Raw genomic sequence first — 24810 nt, forward strand, 5'->3', positions numbered from 1 at the left:
GTTTGCTGACGATACGCAAATTTATTATTATTTTGATCACAGCGACTATAAAGAAGCAGAATTACGTATGAATGAGGATCTAGAAATATTGAGCATGAATGCAAAGAATCGTAATTTAAAACTAAATCCTAGTGAGTCCCAACTTATAATATTTGGCAACAAAAATCAACAAGAGTTTTTGAAATCTAATATAAATATTAATATTGATAATACAAAATTTGCATACCTAAGCTCTGCTAAAAACTTGTGAGTTATTTTCCTTTTATTTATTTATTTATTTATTCTTTGACATATTCAGCTACAGAATTATCAATTCTAAATTATATGATTATATTAAGACACCAAATAAAAATATCATGTAACTATAGAAACAAAAATACTAAAGGTATTACAGTACTTAATTGGTGATCAAATAAAAGGAAAAGTATAGACAAACATAAATATAGATATAGTCAATAAATTTGTAAAATGAAAGATTAAAAAAAATTAGAACAATTATCGCTAAGACAATTACATTACAGTTCTGGTTAAAAATTAAGGCTGATTCTTCTTTTAGAGCTTGCTGTCGGGGAAACATAATTACAGTTTAAGAAAAAGACATTGTAGTTGTGACTAAGTCTGTCGATGAATGCAGTCTAGTCATACTACGATGGTATGTACTGTCTAGTCATTCTTGATGGAACTTTTAGTAACACTACTCTAATAGAATGCCGCAATTCACTGCACCCTCAAAAAGGTTTACTAGGAATACATAGGGTTTTTTCTTCTCTGCTCCAAGCTTTTAATACCACACAAGGAGCTTAGTATTGTAAGGTAAGCCCGCTGAAGGAAAATGATACTTCAAAAGCAAGCAGTTCAGAAATTTGCTTTGAACTCTCTCCAACCTCTGCTTGTGAACTGTCTAGTTGGGTGACCAAATAGAAGAGCAGTACTCAAGAATGCTACAAACTAAGCAATATTACAGGGATTTTACTGCTTTACTATCCTGAATGCGCCTGGTATTCCTCTTGATAAATTGCAATATTCTAGGTTTTTTGCTATAAATTTGTTAATAAGCTGATTGAAGGTCAGATCTGACCGGAACGTTACTTCTAGGTCAAGAATTGAGTCCGTGCTTTGAATTGCAATATTGCTCAACAACAAAATATGCTCAAGATTGGGTTTCGAGATTTATACTCTGAGAACTGATAGATTTGCATTTAGACACATTGATATTAAGACCATTTAGGAAACAAAGCAATAAAGATCTGATTGAAGCTTATTGTTCGCATGATCAATGGTATTAAAAAAATTAGTTCATCAGCATAGAAGAGAGCCTTAGAAAACTTGAAGCATGAGTTGACATAGTTAATGAAAATAAAGAAAAGAAATGGGCTAATATGGGATTCTTGCGGCATTCCAGACGTTACCTTTACATTTTTTGATAGGCAACCGCATACTTTAACCCTTTGCTGTCGTTGGTTAAGGTACGAGTCTATCCACCTTAGATAACTACTGGACATTCCAATCATATGCTATTTTTTGATCAGTAGAGGGTGAAGCACACTGTCAAATGCTTAAGATAGATCAGTATAGATCAGTATAAATCAAGTCACCTTGATTTACTTTCTCTACTTCAAAAACTAGATAGTTTTGGTATATTGCGAGATTGGACGTTGTTACCTACTGTGATCTACCTTTCAGAATCTATGTTGGAGGGGCGTAATATATCTTTAAAAATTTCTTTATACTACTATAATTTCTAATATACTTTTAAAAATTTATATGTGTTAAAAATTTCGTCTGTTATAATTGATTCAAATAGTTTTAGGAATCGCTGATATGATCGAAATTCCACTGCAATTCTCCATGGCACACTTGTCCCCACTTTTAAAGATTGGCATAAGGTGGGAAGCCTTCAAAGTTGTGGGAAAATATCCAGAGTCGAAAGACAGTTGACAAATTTTCTGAAGGGGATAAGCAAGTGCATCTTTGCATTCAGGATACATCCAACGATTGAAGTTAATCAGTGATTTCCTGTAAAGTGAATAAATGACAGAAATTGCCGAAATTTGCATGTACTTGGTCCAGATCAACAATGATATTGTCAGAGTAGGATCTTTGAAAATGGTCTGCAAAGACGTCTGCGATCTCCCCCGGATCACTGAGAATATTCTCGTTGAACGTCGTTCACTGGGTATTTTTGAATCCTTCTTAAGGCCATTAACAAAGGACCAGGAATAAGATGTTCAGTTGTGATTGCGAACAATAAATAATTTTAGTTTCAATCCTGACCTGTCGTCTACACTAGCATAGTCATTGTAATCGCTAACCAGTAGTGAATATTGTGAAGTGGTATTTTTTTCTTAGGCAATATTAATTTCCGAAGTTCTTTGGAAAACCATTTTGTCATCTGTTATAACCTTCTTCTGTGGCACAAACTTATCAATTCCTTGATTTAAGATATCATAAAATTTTCTGATTATCCTCAGTTGTTTTGATGAATGACCAGTTACCATTTATTGAAAAGATTATTAAGGCTTGAAAAGTCACCTTTCTGAAGTTGGTAAATATTGATCGCATTGTTGTTGTGAAGTGCTTTCATCCTATTTATAAGTATTATAAACTCAATGGCAGGATGAAGTGTATCCCAGGGAAGAAGTGGTTGAAGGCTGCCAGATACTTTTACGTCCGTGTCATCAGAAAAAATAAGGTCAAGGGTTTTACCAAGACGTTTGAAATCCCGTTTAATTGCTGCAGCTCCAGGAAGGACATTGAATCGATCAGGACTTCGGCGAAAGGATTGGTAATTGATGATGGGACCAGCACTTTGTCATCGTACGACCACTTAATGTGAGGGAGATTGAAATCTCCATAGATGAAGAATCTGTGGTCGGTAACTTTATGTCACAAAATAACCTGTATGCTTCCATTGACGAGTTGGGTTGAAAGTGCATATATCCAATGATAATATTGACTCCGTAGGCGATTACTTGAATCCAAGCAGCTTCCGAAGTATTAAACATTGGAGTGGAGAGCAATGTCGAATTTATGTTGGCTTAGGTAGCAGTGAGGATTTCTCCACAACGCTGCACTATGATCTTAAAGTTACAGGCATATATGTTATTAAGTAACTCGATAGTCTTTGTACGGGAAAGTACTTTTGTACTTTTCAATGGGAAAGAAGATGGTACTATTTGGGTAGTAGTTAAATATATTTGATACGAAGCACTGATTGTCTGTTTGTTCTGTATACGGATCTTCTTCATAAAGTATAAAGGGCACTTGGCTTGAGGGTTTTAATGTTGATAGGTGATCGTCGAGGTGAGTGGCAGACGATTGGTCACTCGATCGGCAGAAAATTTCTATAAAAATTCCAGCCTAATTTCTTTGTACAAAATTGCCAAAATTCCCATTCAGAGGCAAAAATCCTATTTTGAGAAAAATTTCTAAACAGTTTTTTCTAATTTTCTCAAAAACTATTGAAAATATGGTAAATATTATTTTAGTAATCGAATACTAAACAAAAACAGAATAAATCATATAGAATAACATTTGCTGGTAAACCTCAAAATAAAGAAGTTATGGATAATTTTTGAAAAATTTAAAAAACCTTTTTTTTCGAGATTTTTTTTTTTATAATTTGATAAATCGCCCAAAAAGCTTAATAAAAGTTTTATAAAACCTTTTTTTTTTAATGTACAAAGTAAAAAAAAGTTATACCCAATGATTTTAAAAAGTCAATCAAAAAAAATGAATCAAAAAATTCAAACTGGGATCATAACATGGGAATATGTTCATAATTTTTGTTTTTATTTTTTTTCTTCAAAACAATTGGATGGGGAAGAAAGTTGTTAAAACCAAAGTTGTTTGGAGAACATTTGTCAATGCGCATCAGATGCAATAGAAAAATAATTTTTAAGTCCAACAGTAGGTTTTATTGTCATACGTTTTTCGACATGGTTTGGGGCGACTATTTTGATTGGCGTCTAATTTTCCCTGTATTCTCGTCCTTTTTTTATTTATTATTGTTTTCCAACTTCTATTTTCATCGGTTTCCTGCTTTTCTAAATGCCATTGTCAATTACTTCAACGACAGGTACGTCATATATGTCAACCATAATCAATATAAACAAATACAATATTTTTAAATGAGTCCATTATACTAAAATCTATTTTATCAACTCTGATCCGTCTCTGAACCTCATTAGATAACAATCTCATTTTGGAACAACTCTGGACCCTCCAGAGACATCCATGCTACCCGAAGGTTGCGATTTTTGGAAGTTAATTGGATTAGTTGGATTTGGAAGTTAATCACCTAAACTGTCAAATCCCGTGACCAAAAATACTTATTTTTTTATATATGTACAGATGATTGATTACTGATAGTACGCTAGACCTATATGGAAAACGAGAGAATATGTTTGTAATACAGCTTCTTGAAGCCATTTTCCAGTAAAAGATTGATTTTATGATGTTTTTCATGCAACAGGGGGATAAATGCTGATTGCTGGATAAATAAGCCTTGCATATTAATTAACATAGAAATAAAATGCCTCTAATTGAATGTACTATACAAATCATTACCTATTTATTTTTGCGATACTTAAGAGCCATTAAATGACCACCTAGGTTAACGGATTTGTCACCTGTGGATTTTTTTATGCGCCATACACTAGACAATTTTAAGCGCTATAATATTTTTAATTTTAGGGGAGTTTTTACCCCCTCATGGTCACAGGTAGGAATTAAAAACTAAAAATTGGCATAATAAAAAGTTTAAAATAAGCGTCAAATGGTTGGTTACAACTCCCTAGTTTCCTAAGGATGTCCTATGTATTACATGACCTGCCGGTTTCCTGTCTGTATATATTAACTGGAAGGTATTTGAGATGAAATTTACGAGATATATCGCGAGGCACACGAAACCCCAAAACCCCATTATTATATTAATTTGAGATAAAGTTAATTATAACGCATAAACAATTGTAATTAAACCGGATGGCAGATCTGCGCGTGATACGACGGGTCTCGTTTAATTGGGCTCACTATTTTTCGGGGGGGAACCCCGCCCAAATAAAAAATTGTTAGTTAACCGCATTAGCCCGATAAATTATAGATTTTCATCGCGATCCTTTCGGATCGGATCTTCGGGTTATTAGTGAATTATAAACCCGAAATGATATCGGCCCGGGTAATTTCCCCGGACCCTTTTTGGCAGCTATGCCATTAAATCGTTTTTTTCCTCGTAACATTTTATTCTTAAAAACTGCTGTCATTATATTATGAGGCAGATGCGTGTGCTGGCCTCTTGGTAGTTCTCTTATTAGATATTTAAGTGTATACGGTGAACAGATAAAATACGGTAGACACATATTCAAGTCCAAATAAGTCGATTTAAAGCAACTTAACTTATTCCGAAATGTTTCTCAGTGTAAACTTTTAATCTTTTTTGTTCTGAAAACAATTTCATGAACCTTATATATAAGAATCTATCCTTGTTATATAAAAAGGTGTAAAAAATATACTCGTGTTAAATTCTACAAAATTAGTTGTTTATGAGCCAAACTATCGGAAAACTATTCACTAAAGATAGAATATGAAGGAAATCCTACACCGTACTGTTCTCAAGGTGAGTTTTGAAATTGATGTTGCGCTAGAAGAAGTGTTGAAAAAATTTTTAAAAATAGGACAACATTAAACTAATAAGAATGTTAAAAATGTTTGTATTTGCACTACGAGGAATGAAATGAGCTGTTTCTTTAATGATTGTTATTGCTTTATGTCAGTCAAGTCAAATAGTGAGCACACCAAAATTGGTATGGTCGGCTTATTTCAATTCATTTTTAATTCATATACAACTAAGAACATTACGAGAGAAGCCAATATTAGAACTTATCTATTCAGTTGATGTCAGGAAGATAGGTCAGTTATTATTGGTGTATTTTTATCACCGTTGTCGTTTTAACAGGTAGTTCGTAGTAGTGGTAAGGGTGGGAGAGCTAGAGCTCCTAGAGTAGGCTTAAAAGTCCCTTTTTGCCAACCTCAGAATCACTCACCCTTACGCCTCCACTCCCAATCCACGGCATTCACTGAGTCAGCTCGGCCCGTCTTAATAAAGGCTTGCACGATATACCCGTCCAGATCTTTAAGATCTTCTCTCGTTGGAGCTTTATTTCTCAGGCGACTCCACCCATCGAAAATTCCTAATATGTGGTATGAAGCTTTCCCCTTGTACCGCAATTCAGACAGAGCGGACTTTGTCTTATACCAATAAGGTATAAATATCTGTTTAGGTATTTATGCCTAGTTAGGATTACTATCAGGTCTTTGATTCCCTATCGGCTCTTTTTACCAGTCGCCTTACTTTAGAGCTGTCATAATCTGGTATCATCTTCTTGGCTTGTCTACATTCTTCTGTACTTCAATTTGTTTTTTTCCAGGCCCACTTGTTAAGTTCGTGGGAAATTTGTTTTTTACTGAGGTGGAGACACGCCTCAGGGCCTACAAACAAAGTGAAGGGACCAACAAAACCTTGTGTTGCTAGTTCGTCAGCAACGTTCGTTCTCAACACCCTGGTGTCCTGGGTCAGTCTTCCTTATGTGCTGACAGTCTTTCCAGTGCGTCTCTGCACTTCTGGACTTGCGCTGAACTAGCCTTAGGTTTTTGGATCGCCTTGACTATTAGAGTAGATACAAATCCGCTCGTTACCTTCCAATGCTTCCCGTTCATTTGCTACTTCAAGTATAGCAATAAACACCTCCGGTTGGGAAACTGTGGTGTGTTTCCCTAGGGGAAAGGATTCGCCTGTGTTCATTTTCATCATCGTCATATGGCCTTGTCTTAAGTGAACATTGTACCCTTCTCCACTACACTTGATCCTCTTATGTGCCGCCATGGCCTCCCTTTCAATCCAGACTGGAAGTTCCGGTAACTCAAGAAGAATGTTTAGAGGTGCCGTAGGTGTTGTGTTGTGTTATAACATGGGGTTAAGACCCACATCTTGGACCTAATGTTCCTTAGCCGTATTTGCCATATTAGGGCTATTGATTACTGCCTGCTCTACGTGCGGTTTGAACGTGAGTTTGCTGTCTAAAGTAACTTCCAAGTATTTGACGTGCTGCCCCAATGTTAGGCGATTCTGGCGATCTTAGTAAAGAGAATGGAACTTGGTCTTCTCTGGGTTAACCGACAGCCCTGTCTGCTGACACCACTGTTGCACCATCATGAATTTACTCGTGATTATCACTAGTCCACCGTCCGCATATGCTTGTGCATAGAATCCTTTAAGTTCTAGCTTCCTGAGGAGACTGTCCTTCACTAGACACCATAGGTATGGCGAAAGGCAACTGTCTTCCAGACAGCTACCCTGCATCCTGCTCTCGATACGACAATCTCCTAATGTAGCTCTAATCTTCCAGTTTTTAAGCGCTCTAAATGGCGCTTGAAATAACCCATTGTTATAACAAAAATTGTCATAACCCACCTGACCAGGTGGGTCATGACAATTTGGTGGGCCGGAGTCAGGTGAGACAGAAGAGCGTGGATGTGGCAGATAGTATCTGTATTCGGCCTATCGAATGCTTTTTCCACGTCAACGGAAAGAGCAAGTGCCATTTCTTTGTTGTTTTCATATATTGACTTCCTTTTCATATTGACTTTTTTTTCATATAGGCATTATTATCTTCTCCAGGAAATTGACTTTTAAGCAGAGGCTCGGTCGTATCTTTTTTGTTTGAGGTCCATAGTTCATTCTTCTGCAAGGATCCTATCTTAGTTTTCCCTGTCAGAGCCCAGTAGCGTTAGAAGATGAGCTGTGTTTGTTAGAGATTCCATCTCTCCACAGCGCCAGCAGTCTCTTTGACAGCGTCGCACTTCATTTTTGAATTTCCTTCTAGCTGTCAAGACAGGCAGCTAACAAAACCGCTGTTAGTTTTAAACAACTGCACCACGTATTTTTAACTTGCAGTTAGATTTAAGCAAAGATAATTATACTAACGAATAGATAACCCACGTAAATGGGAAGCTGTGAACCGACAAGGAGACATTAATGCTTCCTTAAATAAGAATATTTTATGCGCTAACCCTGTAAGAATTGAAGCGACGTTGCCATTACTGATAACATTTTAAATTTTATCTAATTCTCTCGCGCCGCGCCGTATAAAGACAGAACGAGGTATTCGCAAAAATTAAGTTTTGGGAAAATGGATGTTTTAATTAATTTTTAGTTTATTCTTAACATATTGATTTAACTTATTATTAGAAACTTGTGACTATGTTTTTTACTTTATTTATTTAGATAGGCGCCTTATAAAGACAGAACGAGGTATTCGCAAAAATTAAGTTTTGGGAAAATGGATGTTTTAATTAATTTTTAGTTTATTCTTAACATATTGATTTAACTTATTATTAGAAACTTGTGACTATGTTTTTTACTTTATTTATTTAGATACACTGAGATAAACTTGCTTGGGCCTTAATATATAGTGAGGTTTTGTCGCCTGCATTATTTGCTTCTGTAAAACTACATAAAGTCTCACACCTACCATATTATTGCATTGAAAAAATTTGTAAAAATCGCGATAAATTGTTGAGTCATCATTTTGGTTTTGTTCGCATTAAAATTAAAATTTCTCCATTATTATTTCAAACGCTAAAATTAAAAGAAAAATGCACGTGCCTAGAAAAATAAAATGATTCCAAATCTATAAAGACTTAATTTTTGGCATTTTTTGCACTGATTTGTCTTTGTACCGCATCGCAGAATTATTATTGATAAGGCCTTAATCTTTAAAGTTGACATTTGAAGTTAATTAGGAACAAAGTGGAGGATTATGTTTTAATATGTTTTAATAGAAAATAATTCTCACAAACATATTAAATAACAAAATCAAAAAAACATTACTAGTACCTATATTATTTTTATGAAAAAACTTAAAGTTATGGTTTAAAGCTAATTAAACAGGACAAAATGCCGGGTTGAATTTTGGTGCATAATTGCCTATATTTTATAACAATAAAAAATTTAAAAACTTCTGTGTACTTACATAATATATGTATATGTACTAAGTATATGTATATTATACTTCCTGCTTGAGTTATTCTAAAATTGGATTTTTATATACATGTAGGTAGTACATATTCACATTTTTATACGATTTATTACTAAAATCTTGGATCCGCAAATAATTAACACTTTTAGACGAAAAAAAAGAAAATTATTCTAATACTTATACTTACATGTACATCACATACATATAATCTATATAATCTAATACACCTGTACACCCTGTATATATAATCTAATACAATAGAAATACGAATTATTTTAATTTACAGCTATATAATTGATACAGTTAAGTGTTCAGATTCAAATTGTAGGATTTTTCATAAATATGAGAATACAGGGTGTCTCAGATTAAAAAATATATAAATTTTGATGCAATTAATGGGTATTGTTTTCTTAATTTTCTCTCTAAAAAAAAGAAATTATAAAATCTCGCAATTTGATAGGGTTGATAGTGATGGGGAGGCATTTGACTTAAATATTTTTATGCTGGTGGTACTTCCGGTTATACAGGAAGTTAATGCTCATTAGCTTATATTAAATTATGCTTATACAGTGTGTCCCACTTAAAGGTTAGCCACCCCTCTAAAATTTTTGTTTCTTGACCAATTTTCAAAAACTTTTTTTTGTTGGATAGATGGTCAAAAATGGCAAGTTCGACATTTAGAGAAAGCAGGTCATGGCCTACTGTATTCAAGTTTGAAGTGCGAAAAATCGAGAAGTAGTATTAGCGATATTTATTTTTGAAAAATGGTACTGGATTATTGTTCAGGACCACTTAAAACATAAGTGTACCAAATTTGGTACAGGGTGTTGAAATAAATTGGAGTCAAATTTTTAACAGGCGCAATAACATCCTTAATCAAATACGAATATTTTTAAAATATTTTGGCTAATTGGCATGCGTCTTGAGAACACAAAATTTGGAAATATCCTTCAATAGTAAAAAACATTCATTCATGAATGTTTTTCGTAGATCAAATTTATCGTAGAATCAAAAAATTAAATGAAGTGTAGAGCGTGCCTTTTAAAATAAGGAAGTTAGCAACAACTTATGGTATTACCGGAAATGCCATCATCATGAACATATTTTAGTCATATGTCTCCATTAGCCTTATCATGTTACCAACTGAAAAAATTGTTTTTGATATATCGATCGCGTCAGTTCGTGGGACACCCTGTATAATGAAGAAAGCTTGATAATAACAAATAGTACGAAAAACTACTTATTTTTTAAAATTTTTAGTTTTTGTTTTTGTTCTTTTTTTAAAGGCTCGTCCCATTTGCAAAATTTAAATTTATTAATGATAACCAAATGATGCACTAAAAAAAGTTTGTGTGAGTAACAAGAATCGTCCTTACTTCCTAGCCAAGAAATCTCTTTTTGAGCAATAATTTTGTTCTTATTTTGAGACTCAAACAATCTTGCGCTTTATATTCAATAAAATATTTTTTGGACAACATAAACATCTTTTGGACTGAACTACTTTATTTACTACCAATACAGTAGTCATGTATAAAATGACAAACTTATTTAACGGTCCACTAGTCAAGATAAAAAAATGTTGGTTGTTACCTGTAAGTACATTGCAATAAAAAAAAGATATTTTTTAAATTTTTATATAGATTTTTGGCTATAAAGCTTAAATAAATCGACTATGCTAATATAAATTGGCTATAAAGAATCGGCGTGAGTTGATATATATGTCAAAGGTATTTTGACTATCAAAGTAATAAGTGGTAGAGATTTAAGCTATTTAAATAAGTAAAAAATGTCTGTGTGTGACGTGCTATTTTATTGCTGTGCTATTTTATAGATTTTAGTGCTCTTTAATAAACTGTAATACTTTTTTCTCTAAGTTAAAGAGGAAAGCCAATCCCTATAAAAAATAACATGGGATTTCCTGTGTCCCACTTAGCAATGGCAACACTAAGTATACAAAACTGCATGAGCAAAAAAAAACGATGGCGCGCAAAAGAGAAATTCTATCAAAAATATTTATATCAACGATCCTCAAACTTCCCCAAAATCGGTATCATATAATACCTACCTATTTAAAAAGAAAAGCCTAACTTATATTTTTTGTCAACCTGATGATCTAAATTCGACGATTCGCTAATTTTTTAGTTAAGATTAGAAGATTCAGTATAATAAAATAAAATAATATATTTTTCGCCTTCACTCAAAAAGTTCACTTTATTGACTTTTACAGATGATGCAGTAAAATGATTAATAGGGAGTAAAATGATAAAGTTTACTACTCGAGCTTTAGCGAAGGTAGTAATTTTAAAACGCCTATTTTACTCGAATAAATAACTATTATTATTTGTTATGGTACTATTTTTAAGGTTTTATCTCAAAGTAATTATTGTTTTGTAATTTGACTATTTAAACCGGTATTATATATTTTTATTCTTTAAATTTAATTTTTAGTATTCAAAAATTAACTTTGTACATCACCTCATAGTTTTACCATCTTAGACATTTTTCATTTACCTAAAAGTCAGAAAATTATGGTTTTTGGTTAACTGTAATTTTCATTGCCGAATAGTTCCCAATTAAAACTTGATATAGATATAGATTGTAGGTGATGCTCATTTCACAGGCATTCAGCTGTAACTTTGCGTAAAAATACACGTATTTATACCTAGCTCTTCTAGGAGCCACAGTTAAGACCCATGAAACGAACTTTAGGTACAAGGTGTTCCATTTAAGCGGAAAAACGGCATATTTTTTACTTTTTCCGTATATTTACAAAATTGAAGATAGCCAATCGACGTATTTTAACTCGGAGAATTTGAAAATCGTAATGAGGAAACAATGTCGTCAGTCTTTTGTTTTTTATGAAATTGTTTTCTTATTACGATTTTCAAATTCTCCGAGTTAAAAAAAGTCGATTGGCTATCTTCAATTTTTTTTTAAAGGAAAGTCAAAAAATATGCCGTTTTTCCTCTTAAATGGAACACCCTGTACTTACTTACTAAGGCACTTAAAAATCCAACGTTCGCAAATACTTATATTTTTATAAGGAAATTTAAACATCTTTAACGTAGGATTCTCTCTTCTAGTTCGCCTACAGTCATAATATTGGCATACATTGCCCGACATTATGTATTACAGAACCAATGACAAAATTTAAAAAAAAAACAGTATTACGTCCGTCACAAGAGTGAATAACAAAAATAATATTGTGTTGCTCAGCCGAGTCGCAGCCGCCGAAATTAAATTTTGCAACGCAGCCAAGCGATCGGCCAGATTTCAACGCGTAATTTCACCGATGGATCCTCGCTCGAAAAGCGGGGATCCTTTTAGGTGGTCAAAAAATGTACACGGGATGGATTTTCTATAGTTTACTATTATTTTCTTTGATTTAAGCCATGGTGATATTAGTAAATTGATACTTAATTTGCTACAATTTCCCAGTCCCAACTGTATATTTCGCGTTTCAAAATAATAAATAATCATAATAAATCAAAAAATTCAAATAAATAATCTGTGGTCTGTTTTTGTAATATTTCTGTTTGGTGTTGTGGGCTTGCATTTCTGTTTTCTGTAACATTAAATCATGTCTAAACCATCACGTAGTGCCAGTACAGTTAGAGCTGCTAAGTTCTACTGAGGAAAAAATAGCATTATTTAAAATAATAAACAAACATAAGCAAACAATACCAAATTTAAAAAAAAAACTGATGCAATGTCAATCAAGGAAGAAGAGGAAGCTTGAAATAGAATCATGGCCGAATTCAATGCCTCAAGTTCTCAAGCAAAACTGCTCGGTGTAAAGACTCATTAAAACGTTTTTATGACATTAAAAAGAATTACGGAAACAAGTTGCTAAAAAGAAAAAAACTTATGAATATGAGCCTAATGACTACACGCTTGATCTCTCTCAATGGCTGGAATAAATTCGTTCAATTTCTCTTCTTTCTTCCCTATAGGCAAGCTAATAGAGCGGCTTGTCAAGAAGAAAGTTCTTACATTCATTACTGCAAATATAATGCTTTCCAGTTCTCAATTTGGCGTTCAAAGTGGAAGAGCAACATCTCTTGCAATTTTCTCTCTTCTAGCAGCAATTTTTTGTGACTTGCCGAAAGCATTCGACTGTGTCGATCATCATGTGTTGCTCCAAAAGCTTTGGTTCAAGTCTTATGTGATCGTAGACAGTCAGTATCCTATGGAGGAAAAATCATTCTTGGACCCATACTATTTTTGATCTATATTCACGATCTTGCCTTATTCAGGTCGGAGGAGGTATTAGGTTTTTTGTTGATGTTACTTCGATCGTTTGGTATAGAAGTAGTGTTGGAGTACTACAGCAAACGATTAATTCTGACTTACTCTCGATAAGAACTTAGTGCAATAGTAATAAACTATCCTTTAACATACCAAAAATGAATATGTTAAAAACTTAGAACATTGAAAGGCTAGAAGTAGCATGCCGTGGAACTATGGACAGGTTTATTTGCTTGCAACATCTCTGATGCAATGATGCCAAATGCTTATAGAGAAATAGCAAAAATCATTTTATAATATCATAAAAATTTTCAGTTGTTTCCGAAGGCTCAAAACAATACTACTGCTCCCCTTTAATAAAATATCAAGCATTTTTTTAAATAAATTTGCTAAAATACTCTATATCGAAGTCAATATTAACTTTAAATAAATGAAAATAAAGTACGAAAAAACGAGAAAACGGTTATGGCATCGCAACGCCGCTCGATCGCATTGTTGATGGCACTGATACAAGCACTCTCTACCAGTGACGTCGTCAACAAATATTTACCTGATAAATTTTTATTAATTATTATAGAGTTTAAGTATAAGTAATATTACCATTTATGAGCTATTTATGTGTTTTTTAACGGACTTCCTTAGAGGAAGGTTCTAATAAAAGGCACCATTTTTGTCAAAGCATTTTTATGGAAATTAAATATTTTATTAATATAATATTATAGATTTCTTAATAAATCATGTTTTAAGACACAAATTATTAACATTTTGGAAAATTTTATTGTTATTATTATATTGGACAAAACTCAGTTTTACATCACCTACTTTATATCACATAATATATACTTCTATGGTGCTGACTATTTCAAAGGGACAGTATTGATTCAGTGGAAAGAGTTAAAACTACAAGGATGTTCAAATTGTGAAGGAGTTGCAGGTTTTTTATAGGTTATAAGATTTTTATTATGAGTATTTAGCCTGTACAATGGTTTTGAGACATTTAACATTGACCTATATAATACCTAATACCAAATATTATATCATATTAATTTATACTAAAAAACAAAGCTTACCTAAGAATAAAGACTATGTACAATAGATTAGATTAGATAGTTTATTAGTAGTAATATACAAACAAGTACTTTTACAAGTCAAATAAAATATGTAGTATGTTGGGCTTTTTCGAAAATCATGTTATTATTTCTTAAGTATTTTAATAATGACTTGAGACATCTTATTCAATTTCTTTGGGGCAAATTTGTTTATTGCAATCTTCGAATTTTAATTTTTTGTTCTTTATTTTTTTTTCCATAATTTGGTAACAAGTGATTTAGCTTTTGAAACGGTGGAATCATCAGTGCTTAGGTCCTCAGGATATCATTTTGATTTTACCCTAGAATAATATACATGAAAATATAGTATTACCAAAATTACGACGAAAAAATTAAAAAAATGTATTATGATAATCCAATTGATCAATAAAATGTATGTTATTATAAAGAATCTTTGTAATATCATACATTTGATTAATTGCATTTAATTAAACAAATATAACACAATAAAATACTATATCACTTTTAAATAAGATATATAGAATAGGATGATACATGGCATAAAACTAGTAGTCTATTTTGAGTGTATTTTTACCTTTTCCTTGGCAGAGTCAGGGAATGTGTAGCAGTTAAACAAAAACGGTTTGGATGAGAAATAGTAATTGTTGACCTAGACCCCACGGTTACTGTAGAACTATTAATCTCAGATGCAGTTATTGTCGATGATGAATGATCAGATCTGTAATTATACAAAATTTGGTGTATCAAGAATATTAATCTATTTTAATTATCCATACTTGTCTATATTAGCTTCTCTGTTTGTACTATATACCATTTTGGAAGCTAAGGAAGTTTTTGCACTCTTCAGGAAAGCTACCCCTGCAGCTTTGAAGGGTAAATCACTTGGTAAATTAACCGAATTATCGGCTGCTGTGTTTTTAACCAGTGCATCAGAAATCCTAGTAAAAAAATAGTTTTACATACATACCTAATTTAATAAGTATTAGATATAAATAAAGCTTATATGAGTAACACTAATCCTTTTTGTGACATTTTTTTTATACTAGAAAAATATATTTAAAAAAAAATTACCTTTGAGGTAGAGCTGATTTTTTTAATAAAGTCTGGCTACTGATAATATCTTCCTTATATAAGAAATCACTTCTAAGGATGTGATCTGAACAAACAAATATGTTCTGTTTAATTGTGTTGATTTCCATTAATGAAATCCATTGTTCCCTTTGGGCATATATTAGGCAATCTATAATAAGTATTTGATATTTAATTAAAAAGCAAAAAAAAATTACAGTAATGAATTAATATGTGGTGCCAATTACTATATATATCATTGTAAGTTGCAATATGGTAAAACAAAAAAAAATTATCGACCAAATTTTAGGGAAAGACAAAATTAACTTTATACAATCATAGATATCAATATCTAAATAAATTTCAAAATTCTTTAAAGGCAATAAAAAATTAGTAATTTCATCTATATACCTAATGTCTATATTAGGTACATGGGTATTAGGTATGCCTTCTTTCTGCCAAAACAACAAAAAAATACATAAAATCCTGTAATAAAACCAGGGACAAAATTCTAGTTTTATATTTTTATAGCCTATTGATAGATGAATATGTTCAAAAAAATATTTAGATTTAAAAATATAAATATTTCGGTATTTTACGCACACTTTCACATTCAAGTTTTTATTGGGTTTATCTATAAGATCCCCTGTTCTACGTTTATGATGATGGTTACCCCATGAGGTGATGTTATGAAGTATCGGTACTTACTTGTGAAAAGATCGGCTTGAATCACCTTTTTATCATGATGCGGCATAAACGACACAAGTTTTTCCCGTCCTAGCAATTTAAAAAAACACTAAAATGTGGCCTTTTTCCTTTTGAAACCGAAAATTAAAGAAAATACACGAATCCCGAAAATAAACAAAAAGCCGTTTGACAGATGACACTACGCGTATGGCTCAGGCGCTTAAGCTCCGATGTTGTCGCTTCCAATTTTTTAGAAGCAGTTTTAGGAATAAGAATGTTAATAATTTTGTTTTTTTTTGCTTAAGGATATTATATTTATTCCTCAAATAGGTTAATTGTAGTATTTATACTTTTTATTTTAAATTTTCCTATAAAATACAACACAAATAAGTTAAATTAACGTTATAATGGTTACTAAAATATAGCTAAAATTTCCTCCGTTGGAAATTTGCGTCGACTTGACAACAGAGAATCGGCAAATATGTTTGTAAACAAAACACCCCTCTTGTCCCTGTGCACATGTTGGACTCAAACAAAGTTGTTGTTTACTAATTCTAGCCTTTCAATGTTCTAAGGTTAAAAATTAAGTGTTCTCTAGCTAACATCTCTCTAAACCATACTGAAATACTTCCCGCTAAGTGCTAAATTCCTAGGTCTCACAATTTATAATAATTAAAAAATTTAGGAACATATCGGGGCTCTTTCAATAAAGCTGCCTTCTAGTTGTTAGGCCTTGAGAGTACTTTCCGATCACTAACATCTGTTTAATTCTTCTTAGTTGATTCTCACAGTGCTTATGGAATAGCATTCTGGGATTGTTGTAGCACCACAAGTTTTTCTTCAATGTCTATATTACAGAAATTGGCTATAAAGTTCAAGTTAAGAATGTCTTTTAGGCAGTCTTGTAAACCAATTTTTATCTTACGAAATATCTTAACTTTTTTGCCTCGTATATAAGAAACATTCCAATTCACTCGTCCTTATTCGACCATATGTTACAAGACAAGTGAATGATATTCGATTAATGATTCAAAGGAGCACTTTAGTGCAAAAGTCATTTGTTTACTTTGCTAAGAAAGCCTTTAATTCTCTTTCTTTAGGCATTATGCCGTCTAATACATAGAAGGGGTTTAGAAGGGGAGTAAAAGCATTGCTTTCCTCCAAATAATACCTCTAAATATTATTTTAAGGTTAAAGGCGGGTTGACACGGGTCATGTAAACGGTCAAGTTGAGCAGTAAAGTCAATTTTTTTTTCTACTTGCATCGTCTGAACAGTTTCGGTCAAGTAGCGACTTGCGTCAAGTGAGGAGGCAAGTCACGTGGTTCTGCATGAACTAGTAACTACTTGACTGCTACCTTCACTTCACTGGATCGCCAACTTGACCGTTTACTTTACCATTGTAAACAGAAAAAGCAAGAGTAAACAAGTTTTTGCCCATGGATTGTGGATTTGTACTCTGGGTTCTTTCAGATTTTTTACCCATTTTGATCACAGATAAGCAAACAATTTTGGGGATTTTGGTATACTACAAATTGTGAATTAAGGTTGAATTTGTACAACATGAAGTGGTCAGAAGAAGAAACCACACATTTTGTTGAACTCTATAGTGAAAAAGAGTGTTTATGGAAGAAGAGTAGTGTAAATTATCGCATTAAAAACGTGTAAAAAGCAGCTGAAGAGGACATCGTAGATGTGACAGGATGGGAAAGGAAGGGTTTGGGGTGGCAGAATTAAAGCAAAAAATAAAGAAAATGAGAACAACCTATAATCAGGAAACATTGAAGGTTAAAAAGTCTAAGAAATCAGGAGGTAAACCGCATGATATATATGTTCCAACTGTCAAGTGGTTTCGGCAAATGAAAGAAATAATGAATAGCTACACAGCTGAAAATAAAACGAAAAACATAGTAAATCAAAAGTGTATTTTTTTAATAACTGCTTAAGGCACTGCTCATGCTTACTGCTCAGTTCATCAGAAATAAAATCATTTCTGATTTTGTTTCGCATGTGTTTTGCTATCTCTGACGCCCTCCTTTCAGGTACCTTCTGCATGTTTTTGTATCTCTTGTCTCCACTGTCCAAGTATTATTTCGCCTGTGTGTTGGTTTTCACAATTTACCAATTGTGTTTTTCGTAGCCAGTTGTGAATTGCAATTGCAGCACTAATCAGTTTATTCACAGATGAAATTTTTATATTTACTTTTGTTTCAAAAACACGAAATCTAGTTACTAAGATTCCAAAACCATTTTCCACTATTCTTCTAGCACAACAAAGCTGATAATTGAAAATCTTTTCTTTATCGGTAAAAGGTAGTCGGTATCTACTGTATGGTTCAAGTAGCTAGGGTTTTTGTGGAAAGGCATGATCACCAAGTAAAAAGTAACCATCGGGTAGTAATCCTTCTTCTCAAGCTCCCGAAATTTCGCTGTTTTGAAAAATACCACTATCTGAGTTAGATCCCTTTGTCCCTACTTTAAAATAAGAAAAACAGTGATTATGATCTACAATTGCTATTAATACCACGCTGAAGGAGCCTTTATAGTTGAAGTATTCACTTCCAGTATGTGATGGAGCCTCCTGAGTTTGATCCCTTTGTCCCTACTTTAAAATAAGAAAAACAGTAATTGTGATCTACAATTGCTATTAATACCACGCTGAAGGAGCCTTTATAGTTGAAGTATTCACTTCCAGTATGTGATGGAGCCTCCATCACACATGCATTAAATAAGAGCAGTTCTGCTTCTGCAATTCAATCACCAACCCTTTCATGGGATTCATCTCCTGCAACTACACCTGCATACAGCATTAATTACCTGCTCATGAACGAGGACACAGTTGTAAATGATGATGCTGCTATCGGAGATATTATCTCGCAAGCATGGAACTTGACAAACTAAATGTTGCTATTGAATTTGTTTGTTTTTTTATTAAGAAGCCTAAATAAAAATTTAAAAATGTTCTATTATTATCTATCCACATACTTTTACGACATCCTTTAACCAGTTATACACAGTTTCATAAACAATGGGGTAGATATCGCTGATCTAGAAACTCGAATGAGATGGGAAGGGGTTCTTTAATTAAACATTGTTTCTGGTTTGATAGCGTCTTTCATAATAGTGTCCTCTCGTGGATTAATGGCGTTATTAAACCTAACAAATAGTCAAATTTTTTTTAAGGTAATTCTGAGCATCATTCTGTATTGTTTAGGATCTTCAAATCTCAGCTCTCTTATTAAATTTGTGAAAGCTCTATATTCTTTTTTCAGGATTTCTCTCTTCTACCAAAACTTCTTCCAGTTCTTCCGGGAGAATATTTGCGAGATTAATAACACAATTTCGTATGACAATACCACTTTTCACCATGTATTTAACTGTCGACTTGCACTTCTACTGGACTACGTGAAAACGCGTTTTTTGGATCAAGTTTTGAATGAAGTAAAGTAGAATGCATCCACGCAAGTGCGAATGCAAGTAACTTGACCCGTATAAACCCGGATTTAACTGATTAAACTTAAAGTTTACTTACAGTTTCTTAAAGTTTTAATATTGGGGGATTAAACTTAATTGTTAGTTAGGCCTTTTAACGAAGGTTTAAATATATAGGTTTAAATATAATAAATAACGATTCAACCAAATTTGGCATTTAAACCTAGAGTTAAATTTAAACCTTTGGTGACATTACGGTGTGAGCGGAGGTTTTTTATCTAATTTATTTTTATTAATTTAAAATTATGAAATATAACAAATTTTTAACAGATTTTATGGTAATTAATCATAGTCCCAATTCAGATTTGTTTGTCAACAACCCGTCATTTATAAAAGCTTAACTAGTGTTCTAATCTTTATAAATCAATTTAACTAATTAAAACTTAATAGTTTTATTGCCTAGAGGAGAGTACTATATCATTAAGTACTTAAATACTAATAAACGTCTTTCATTTATCTACTAACATTAAAATTAATTAAGTATGATAATGCACTTTCAAATTACTGTTAAAAACAAGTCCGTATGGAAACTTTCATTTATTTATTTAAGTCAAATTAAAAAAACAATTACTAGGCCCGGAAGTACGACTGACGGGTTATTTTTCTTTTAGTGTAAAATATGAGGAATAAAATCTAATTTTTTTTTAAAATTTTCCAAATATTTTTAAAGTACTGCGTAGCCTGATTTTGAAATAAATTTGTTTTTCTTTGTTTTGGCCAAAAATAAGTTCCAAAAAATGGCTTATATTTAATTTAAAAAAATACATGAAAGAATAAAAAGACATGACTAAACGGATATGACAACCAGAGAAATGGCTCGAATTATTAAAAAAATACTTCAACTATCAAGAACAGGGATACAAATTAGATAAATAAAGAAAGATCAAGAAGCGACTTTAAAATAACTTAAAGGGTAATTTTAATTGTATTCGATCTATTCGAAAAACTTGATAGGTGCTAAGAATTTGGCTCAGCATGGCTTCTTTCACACTATTGACAGCATTTGATAGGACGGACGTTGGTATTTTTGCTCAAAAATTACATGAATTGGACTTTCATAAAAATCTTGTAATCAATTTCTATTTCTTTTTAGGAAATAAATTCTAGTTTCTTAATTATGTTTTTAGGAATATGGTTCAAATAAGAGCAGTATCAGAGTCTGCAATATGTTTAGCCAAATTGTCATGTTTGCGGATGACATGAAAGTGTGTTGTGTGTTCAAATAGCTTTTATGCTTCTCCAGAGAGACTTAATATATTTTATGGTCGACGCATATTTAAAATATTACTTCTAAACATACAGATATGTAAAAAGCTGCGTATAACCGTTTTGATTCATGAAGTCAATTATGAATACACTTTGCATAGAACACATCTTCCAAATAGTCGATAAAAAGTTAGTTTTAACGTTTATTGTTAGATCTGGGTTTGTTAGATCTGTCTTTACAACATACCTAGTAGAATAATTATTCTTATTGCATTGATTAAATGAAAGCTGCTTTAAGCTAAATCTTTTTGGTTCCTGTACTGTGAAGTGTATGTTACCATATTTGTAAAATTTTTAGCATTGCAAAAGGATGGCATCTGCCCATCAGTAGTTTTGAGTTTTCTTTGTGCCTCACTTCATGATGAGAGTGTCTGTCCAGGTTTACACTTTGTTTTCAAATTCTGCAACAGTCTGGTTGACTTTTCCGAACGTCTTCTGAGTAACTGTAACTATTTATATGTATTCGTAAGTACTTGCAGACATCATGTGTTCTACCTCCGAGCAAATAATAATGGCTTCAGAAGATTACGGCTAATGTTTGTCGCCTCTGTTTGGAGAACTGCTGCCTGGTTTCTTCCCTAAATACAGAAAAACACAATTGTTTAATTGTGCTGACGGAGAGTTCTAGTGTGGTGTATCAGTTTATCTTACGTTTACTGAATGACCTCAACTTGTATGACGCCAAATTATTTAAGTCTTTACCATAATGAATAAAACAGATTTGTACAACACAAAATATTGGTGTCTATTTAAATGGAACAATTTTACGGTATATCAGGCTTAAAATATGAGCTGTCTGTACGTCCCCTTGCTTATTCAGACTCACTTTCTCTTCTGAACAAGTAACTTCACTAACTTGAACTAATAAGACCGATACTTATAGCCTAATGTGTTAAATATTTTAACCTACTGCATCAAGTCATGATGACCGAACTCGTACGTAGAGGCAGGGGTAGGGTTTTAACTAGCTTTCAACCTACACTAGATCACTAAGAGTGTAAACAGAGTAAAGGTCGTCTTGTGGTATTAGGGGTTATGGACCTGCAATTCGTCACCAAAATTGCAGAGAGAGAGAGAGGAACCTGTCTTGGGGTATTTAGAGTAGAGAGAACTAACTTCTCATTTAGCCAACAACTCCACTGCGTACTGCAACTCTTGGACCTCCAATTGACCACCAACAGTCTGGAGAAAGAGAGACCTGTCTTGGAGTATTAGGGATTACGGATCTGAACTTGGTTACTAAAGGAGTAAACAGGCAGAGAAATCCATTTTGGGTATTAGGGGTAACAGGGAAAACTCCGTGAGCAAATTCTCACTTCGAATGAGACTACCACTGACGACTCGATTCGTTCAATAAATTCTTAGACAACGACTCAACTGACACCAACTAAATTGGACTGTAACAAGTGAATTCCACCATATGACTTTTTACTAATTTAGTTAGTGGTACTAACACGAACCAGATCCAGAAGCCAGGCCAGTATATGGGATGAAAAAATATATACAACTGGAGAAATGAAAGCCATGAAACTCGACCTAGTACTGAAATATATATAAGAAAGCAAAACAATGTTTTATAATAAACCTCGCTCTCCGATCAGAGCGACGTCTATTATAAAACCTAACCTAAAAGATCTCTCTAAAAAACACGTTCTTCAACTGAATACATCAAAATCAAAACTTATGCTGTTAGCAAAGGAAATCAAAACGAATATTTAAAAAATAATATTAAAATTAAAATAGATAACCAAATATTGCCATTCTGTAATTCTGCTCGTAATCTGGGTGTTATACTTGATTGTCAGCTTAATTTTTCCGATCATGTTAAGCAACTTCTACAAAGGTCATATATATCGCTTAAACAACTATATTCCAATAGAAACCTTTTAAATACCAAGTTAATGGCAATGTTATGTGAAACTCTTTTACTTTCCCACTTTAACTCTGCTGATTTTATTTATGGCCCTTGTCTTCGTCAAGCGGAACAATATCGTATTCAAAAGGTGCAGTATTCGTGTAATTTTTAATTTAAAAAAATCAGATCACGTATGACATAAAATTAATGGGTTGAACTGGTTAAATATGTCAAATCTTAGAACTCAACATTTGGGTATTTTTATGCATAAATTAATTACTAATTCAAAATTTATAAATCTCTAAAAAATAAATTTAAAACCAATTCTAGCGTCCATGATATAAATACCAGAAATAAATTTAAATATATTATTCCTCGACATAATACAAGAACATACAAGAAGTCTTTTGCTTATAATGCGATTAAAACATGTAATTACTTGCCAAACACTGGATTACTACTTCGTAATTTAACTAAGTTTAAGTCAGGATTTGGGTTGTATTTGTTTAGAGAACAGTTGAGCTCCTATTTTTTAACCCACTAGTATGGTGTGCTCCAGAGGTTAGGTAACATGATGGTTGTTTACGATTGTATACAAAGGTATTTGTTTGTGTACAGTCCTGTTTTGGTGCAGGTTGTGAGTTTTATATCTCTCCCGTGTTGGGTATAAAGAAGGGTATAAGTTTATTTTTTAGTGGGAACAATAATTTTTTTATATTATTTCATCTTTATATTATTTTTCTTATGTATGGTTACCGAAATTTATTTATTATTTATTAGGGTTAAGCTTGAATAGCCTTAGGCTAGACCTTTTTTTTCATTTGTAATATTTGTCAATCTGTTGTTTTTTTTGTATAAAAGACGATTATTATTATTATTATTATTATATATCACAAAAAGAATCAAAGAAAAAGCTTAAATATCAATATTTAAAAATGAAAATGCAAAAAATATGGAACGTGCACACTGAAATCATACCAATCGTCATTGAAGCAACAGGGTTCTCTTAGTAGTGCATACATACTGCAAAAAGTATTATACGACTGGATAAAATTGTAAAAACTGTCATTTAACATATTATAAGAAACACTCTAGGTGTACGATTTGCACCTGGTGTTACTAACGTACAAAGTACCTTAGCCTAAGAAGCCCAGAAATAATAATAATATAAATAATAAAATTCATTTAGATAAATAAACGTTGTTGGATTATTGACCAAGACCCTCTCTGTTGTTTAATTAAATGTTTGTCAATAATTGTTGTGTATTAGAAATACAGGGTGTTTCGAAGCTATGGGATCAAACTTCTAGAGATTATTCAGTGCAACAGAAGAAAATATTTGACTCTATTTATAGGAACCCATGTTTTTTATAGGAACCCATTTTTTATAGGATCCCATGTCCGGAAAAGTATCACTCGACACTAGGACCCTAAGACGCATTAAAATTTCCCGAAATAATAGAATCACAATAATTGTTCACAATTTTTTCCTCCGAACTGAATACACCGATTTAACCGTCGCACATGATTTCAGCGGAGTTCACTAAATTTGATCTCTCTCTCACTCGTCTTTTAAATACTGCTACAATTTGTCCAATTAAGACTTGTTCTATTTTTACTGAAGTTTAGTAGACCAAAGACTGTACATCTGTACATGTCCCCACGGGAAAAAAAAATCTAGCGACGTTAAATCGGGTGACACTACTCCACCTCTGGCAATCTAACGGTGAGCAAACCGTTGAGCCAAATCTTCACCTGTACAGCAAAGTGAGCCGACGCTTCATCATGCTGAAACCACAGATGCTTTCGAACGTTTATTGAAAAGTTTATTTTCAAGAATTGCTGAAAGAACTTCCTTCAAGAAAAGCACGTAAATCGGTCGTTGTTAAGCATTCCAGTAGAAGGTATGGCCCAATTAAACAATATCTTAACAGACCGACGTTGCTGATATTTTCTACGAAAAATTGCATGGGGATTTTCTTCATTTCAAACATGGCTATCCTATTAAAAATAGCATCCCTTGTGAAGAAGGCTTCATCGGTCACTAATAGCAAAATCTATTGGAAAAAAATGTCGCACGAGTGCGGAAT

At 32.7% G+C, this 24810-nt stretch overlaps 1 protein-coding gene and 1 long non-coding RNA gene across 3 annotated transcripts in view; one reads left to right on the forward strand and one right to left on the reverse strand.

The window, feature by feature from the left end:
- Positions 1-24810, forward strand: part of LOC126743544 (prolyl endopeptidase) — a 52848-nt gene that overhangs the window by 14310 nt on the left and 13728 nt on the right. The gene's annotated exons all lie outside the window — the stretch shown is intronic.
- LOC126743555 (uncharacterized) lies at positions 14377-15593 on the reverse strand. Its single transcript, XR_007662920.1, has 4 exons — positions 15425-15593; positions 15130-15291; positions 14928-15071; positions 14377-14673 (listed from the first exon to the last, which is right to left on the reverse strand). It is a non-coding gene; the product is annotated as an uncharacterized LOC126743555 (long non-coding RNA).

This window comes from Anthonomus grandis, chromosome 13 (assembly GCF_022605725.1).
Source record: "Anthonomus grandis grandis chromosome 13, icAntGran1.3, whole genome shotgun sequence".
Taxonomy (NCBI): Eukaryota; Metazoa; Arthropoda; class Insecta; order Coleoptera; family Curculionidae; genus Anthonomus; species Anthonomus grandis.